This window comes from Tachyglossus aculeatus, chromosome 6 (assembly GCF_015852505.1).
Source record: "Tachyglossus aculeatus isolate mTacAcu1 chromosome 6, mTacAcu1.pri, whole genome shotgun sequence".
Taxonomy (NCBI): Eukaryota; Metazoa; Chordata; class Mammalia; order Monotremata; family Tachyglossidae; genus Tachyglossus; species Tachyglossus aculeatus.
The window spans coordinates 53540613-53547439 of NC_052071.1; the positions used below are offsets into that span (position 1 = coordinate 53540613).

Here is a 6827-nt window from a genome sequence, read left to right on the forward strand (position 1 = left end):
TTATACCTTTTGCAGTTTGAGAAGTTTTTATAAAGAGAGATTAAAGAATACCTCGGAAAAATTTAGATATCTCTGTGTAGTCTTAAAGTTAATGAGATTGATTTCCCTGGATATCCTCCTACCTTCCAAGGAATTGCCCAAATGGAACTGTAAGTCTTTGCATGTCTTTCCTTTCTTCATTAGTCAAACAGTTTTCATTTCTCAAAATATATGCCTTCCAATAGCAGTCCAGCAATTATCAAATATAAGTCTTTCCCATAATGCTTGGTAGGGACTGTCTCAATATGTTGCCAATTTGTACTTCCCAAGCGCTTAGTACAGTGCTGTGCACACAGTAAGCGCTCAATAAATACGATTGATGATGATGATGATGTGCTTGCCTGAAAATAGTTCCTTCTTTCCTCATAGTGTTTTTCCACATTCAACATTGTGCTTGTCTTGTCTTATGCCATCGAGTCATCTCCGACCCATAGCGACAGCACGGACACATCTCTCTCAGAACGCCCCGCTCTCCATCTGTAATCATTCTGGTAGTGTATCCATTGAGTTTTCTTGGTAGAAATATGAAAGTGTTTTACCGCTGCCTCCTTCTGCACAGTGAACTCGAGTCTCTGTCTTCGACTCTCTCCCAAGCCACTGCTGCCCAGCATGGGTGAGTTTTGACTTGTAGCAGATGGCCTTCCACTTGCTAGCCACTGCCCAAGCTAGGAATGAAATGGGTAGGCCTCTGCTTGACTCTCCCTCATGAAGCCAAGACTGGTAGAGTACTGGCAACTCTCCAGGTATGACCCTGAGAGGGGATAAATTGTGCTACAGAGCACGAAAGAATAGGGGTGGGAGAAATTGACTCATCAGTCTCGCACGAGGCTGAGAAACTGAGAAGCAGCATGGCTCAGTGGAAAGAGCATGGGCTTGGAGTCAAAGGCCATGGGTTCTAATCCCGGCTCCCCCACGTATCTGCTGTGTGACCTTGGCAAGTCACTTAACTTCTCTGAGCCTCAGTTCCCTCATCTGTAAAATGGGGATGAAGACTGTGAGCCCCACGTGGGACAATGTGATCACCTTGTATCCCCCCCCAGTGCTTTGCACATAGTAAGCGCTTAACTAATGCCATCATTATTTATTATTATTATGAGGTCCTTGAACAGCGGGAAAAGAAAATCATCATCATCATCATCAATCGTATTTATTGAGCGCTTACTGTGTGCAGAGCACTGTACTAAGTGCTTGGGAAGTACAAGTTGGCAACATATAGAGACAGTCCCTACCCAATAGTGGGCTCACAGTCTAAAAGGGGGAGACAGAGAACAAAACCAAACATACTAACAAAATAAAATAAATAGAATAGATATGTACAAGTAAAATAAATAAATAGAGTAACAAATATGTACAAACACACACATATATATATATATATAGGTGCTGTGGGGAAGGGAAGGAGGTAAGATGGGGGGTGGAGAGGGGAACGAGGGGGAGAGGAAGGAAGGGGCTCAGTCTGGAAAGGCCTCCTGGAGGAGGTGAGCTCTCAGCAGGGCCTTGAAGGGAGGACGAGAGCTAGCTTGGCGGATGGGCAGAGGGAGGGCATTCCAGGCCCGGGGGATGACGTGGGCCGGGGGTCGATGGCAGGACAGGCGAGAACAAGGTACGGTGAGGAGATTAGCAGCAGAGGAGCGGAGGTTGCGGGCTGGGCAGTAGAAGGAGAGAAGGGAGGTGGGGTAGGAGGGGGCGAGGTGATGGACAGCCTTGAAGCCCAGGGTGAGGAGTTTCTGCCTGATGCGCAGATTGATTGGTAGCCACTGGAGATTTTTGAGCAAATCAATGCTTTGGACTTGATTCTTGCTATCAATAAGTATTTAGAAGTGGTTCCAGATATTACCAGCAGTTACCAGTTTATTACCAATTTACCGGGTGTTATCAATTTAGCAGGTGTTACCAATTTACCAGGTTTTTATCAGGTGTTACCAATTTACCAGGTCAACCAGAAAACTTACTCAAAAATATCCACTTGAAGTTTTAAATGGTCACATAGCTAATGAAGAGCTTCCAGTTTTTACCCACAGCACACTTCATGTTTATCTTCTAAGCATGGCTTAAGCCAATTTCTACTTGCTAATAGTTTATATTTGAGTTTAGTTTCCAGCTTTAACATCAAAATCTTCCTAGGATTCAATGAAGTCTGTAAGAGTTTTCAGCTCTTGGATGAAGACTTGAAGCAAAGCAAAAATATTAACTCATTATCAATGAAAACCAAATGATCACAGTGGCAAGAGACTGAAATTCCAGATTTTGTCCCCCAGAAACCACGACATGTGGCCCATATGCTTTCTCTCTTTCCACTCAAGGTAGTTCTTGAGTTTTAGCATCCAGTATTTATATCCATTTAACTTAGCTTTTGAAATGGGGAAAGCAGTCAAGTTATATCAGCATCGTGCTGGGAGCAAACACGATGTTCTAAATAAATAAATAATATCGAACGCCTTCTGTACCCGATGGGATCAGAACTGACATATTCACTTAATGCGCTCTATACCTGTAGGCAGCAAGAGAGAAAAGTAACTACTACTCAACATCTCAGCGGCTGAACCCACGATAATGCAATATGGAAATACAAAGAAACTGCTAGTGTATTAAAATGTAAATCTCTTGTCTGGCAATTTCAGAAAGTCCATTCTTTTGGCTACATCTATCCTTCAGTTCTTTGAATAAATTTACACCAAAGAATGAAAAAATGAATAAATGCCTTAATTTTCAAAATAGCCAAAGTACCCTGCATGAGAACCCTGGATAAATTAAAAATAGGAGGGCAGATCTGATTTTTGTTTGCCTGGGCATAGAGAAACTACACAGTAAAAGCACAGGAAACACAGAAGCAGCGTGGACTAGTGTACAGAAGGATCTAGTTTCTAATCCTAGCTCTGCCACTTGTCGGCTATGCCTTGGACAAGTCACTTCACTTCTCTACGCCTCAGTTATCTCATCTGTAAAATGGGGATTTAGATGGCGAGCCCCACGTGGGACAGGGACTGTGTCCAACCCGATTATCTTGTATCTACACCAGTGCTTAGAACAGTGCCTGGCACATAGTAAGCCTTTAAAAAATACCATATTTAAAAAAAAAGGACACTGATGTCCCTATTGCATCCACTTGTTAGCACTTAGCACTTGGATTCTCACCTCATCCCTTATGCACCCTTTCTTATACTCCATTGCTTTCCCTACTTGTAATTGATTTCAATATGTGTCTCCCCAGCTAGAATGCAAATTCCTTGAGGACTGACCCAGATCAAGTCAACTTAATGATAATGATGGCATTTGTTAAGCGCTAACTATGTGCCAAGCACTGTTCTAAGCGCTGACCCAAAGCTTTCAATACAGTGCTCAGCACACAGTCAGCTCTTAAAAAATGCTATTGATTGATCTATCTATGACAATGGATGATGTTGAGTCTTTAAAGTGGCATGGGAAGGATGTTCATTGATTTTTCAAATATTTCTAGTTAGACTTTCCAAAGTAATGATAACGATAATAATTTGTGGTGTTTGTTAAGTGCTCATTATGTGCCAGTCACTGTACTAAGCAAATTGGGATGGATATGAGCAAATTAGGTTAGACACAGTCCCTGTCCCACACAGGGTCACAGTCTTAATCTCCATTTTACAGATGAGGGAACTAAGTCACAAAGAAGTTTAGTGACTATCCACTAGGCCACATTGCGGGATCTTGTATTTCAGTCAATAAAAAATATTATTAACAGTAGGAGTTTTTATTGAGTGTCTGCTGAATGTAATGGATTGTACTAAGTGCTTGGAAAGTATGACAGCCCAGAGTGCAAGACACATTCACTTCTCTTAAGCATCTTACACTCTACAGGAGAGATGGAAATGTTTATGAGCAGTGAGAAACGAATGAAGAACGTTAACTGTTCAAGCAATTAAGCGTATAGATGGAAGAGGTGGATTTGAGAGACGGATAATTAATTTGGGAAAGGTTTGTGAAAAGAGGTGGGATTTCAGGAGAGCCAAAAATGTATAACATTCCTACCGACAGCTTGTATAAGGAATTTAAAAGGCCAGTAGAGTTTTCAGTCACTTGGGTGAATACAAGAAAGGGGTGTTCTTGGACAGCCCTGGCAGACCAGATGTGATGGACAAGGATTAGTTTTTCAGAACACATTGCTAGTGTCCACTGAATTATTTGCTCCAAAACATTTCTTACCTCAGTTCTTTGGCTGCCATAAAAAGAGCCGTGATGAGAAGGTGAAAAAGTTTGGGGCCAAACCCTAAAATACAAGTCACTGAGGAACACACAAAGACATGGAATGATAACAATGTTCCAGAAGTAATTCCCCTCTCTGTCCCCCATAACAGTTATGGCACGTGTTTTCAACTCAGTTGCTTCCCTCAGATATGTTATATTTATTTGTGTCTCTTTCCCCAGCTAGATTGCAAACCCTATGTCCTTTACTATTTACAAAATAACCACTGAAAAAATCCTATTGATTGACTGGTTTAAAGAAGACTCATTTTAAAAGGGCTCACATGCGATAATGGGCAAAAAGCCAGGTCATTTAATTGATCAAAGGGATGTTTTGTCAAATCTTCCCTCACACACACACGTTTTTTTTTTTTTTTTTTAAATGATCCCCACTAGGGAAATAACCCTCCTGCAGCACCCCAAATTTCAGGAAGGAAAAATGTTGTTAACCTCTGCCCCTCCAAAGCCCAAGTTGTACAGAATGATCAGGAATCTGGTAAGAACTGGAACCGAGCCATTTATAAGTCCCATCTGTTCCCACATAGCTGTCTTAAGGTTCACCCTCTTCAGACACTATTTTTCTTTCGTCCTCCTAAAGCCAGGGCCCACTCTGGCCTAGAAATGGCTTCCATAAGGTTATCGTGGTGCTAATCAAATTACCACCCCTTAGGTCTAGGGAGAAATTGGGAGAATGATAACCTTTTGCAAAGATACAAACCTACTGACATTATGAACAGAGAAGCTATTAACAGTCAAAGGTCAAATGTCCTCTTGTTTTGGCAAAAAGAGTCCTTGAGATAAGCATACGCTTTTCGGGGAAAAAACAAACCAAATAAGAAAATGCCAGAAAATTTCGAATTGAATCTATTGCAATATCAAGAAATATGCCACTCTAGATTTCCAATAAAAGGGTAATCAATCAATCAATGGGGAAGCAGTGTGGCATACTGGAAAGAGCAAGGGCTTGGGAGTCAGAAGTTGTGGATTCTAATCCCAGCTCCGCCACTTGTCAGCTGTGTGACTTTGGGCAAGTTGCTTAACTTTTCTGTGCCTCACTTACCTCATCTGTAAAATGGGGATTAAGACTGTGAGCCCCATGTGGGACAACGTCATTACCTTGTATCTACCCCAGTGCTTAGAACAGTGCTTGGCACATAGTGCTTAACAAATACCATCATTATTGTTATTAGTAGTAGTATTAAGCACTCACTGTGTGCAGAGTACTGTACTAAATGCTTGGGAAAGTACGATACAGTAGAGTTGGTGTAGGCTGTAAGCTTGTTGTGGCCGGGAATATGTCTGGTTATTGACTGCGATATTGTACCCTCCCAAGCGCTAAGTACAGTGCTCTGCACACAGTAACTGCTCAATAAATATGACTGACTGAATGACAACGAAAGAATAGGCAATCCCTACCCACAAAGAGCTTACAATCTTCAGGGAGATGAATATATGCCAAGAATCTAAACTCCTTGAGGACAGGGATTATGAACACCTACTTTATCACATTCTTTCAAGTGCTCAGTACTGTGCTCAACCCACAAAAAAGACTCAATATACCATTGATTCACACTGTTTCGTATGCGCGATTTGGGAGTTTTCCATTTGTAATGGAGCTCCTGATGGACAACAATACAAAATTCACAATTCTTACATTCATTTTCAGGGAGAAACACCCTGAAAAAGGTGCATAATTAATTCATTTAGTCATTTTTACTGAGCACTTACTGTTTGTAGAGCATTTTACTAAGTGCTTGGGAGAATACAATATAACAATAAAAAGACACATTCCCAGCCCATAGTGAGTTTACAGTCTATAGGAGGAGACTTGAATCTTAGTCACTCTCATATCAGTAGCTAAGAAACTGATAGACAAAAGAATACTTGGAAAGAGCTAATTTTTAATATGTATTTGAAAGAAAACAGGATTCCATTCCAGTGAGACTGGAAGTCAAAACCAAGAAATCCATTTAGATCTAGAAAAAAAAAGGTAGTGGATAACTTAACCTGACCCTTACTTCTTATTACTGACTCAAACCTGCATATCTTTGATTTAATAGCGGAGCTGTACAAAAGCAACCAGACATTTTCAGGGGTGTCCTGTTTACAACCGTTCTATCTTTTTTTCTTGTTGGCTCTGTTTCCTTTCCAATCTTGGCTTACTGGGTAACACCATATGTCTCTCCTCTTCTCCAGTCTACTTTTAACACCTCCGAGTTACTTATATTCATTTTTCACTATATCTATATTTGAATTAAGGTACACTGTAAGGGATAATAGTAATACTTGCAAAATCTTGTCAGTAGGTTCCCTTTTCGTCTGATTTCTCCACCTCCACACACTTACCTATGGAATATGCCAGTCCCTTCATATTGGTCCCAGGTCATTGGAAGAAGAAAACCCACTGATCATCCTATAACATAGACAGTTGGGGTAATAATTATCTACACAGAAACACTCATACACACTCACACCTATTCCCATACTTAAACCTATGAAAAAGGAACGGGAATGGGTATACCATTGTCTTTATATGCTTTGAGGTTTTGTTTTTACCCGCCAGCGCTTTTTCT

At 40.9% G+C, this 6827-nt stretch overlaps 1 non-coding gene across 1 annotated transcript; it reads right to left on the reverse strand.

Annotated features, from left to right (window-relative positions):
- Window positions 1-662: 662 nt before the first annotated feature.
- On the reverse strand, window positions 663-800 carry LOC119930142. Its single transcript, XR_005451632.1, has one exon. It is a non-coding gene; the product is annotated as a small nucleolar RNA SNORA7 (small nucleolar RNA).
- Between the last annotated feature and the right edge of the window lie 6027 nt (window positions 801-6827).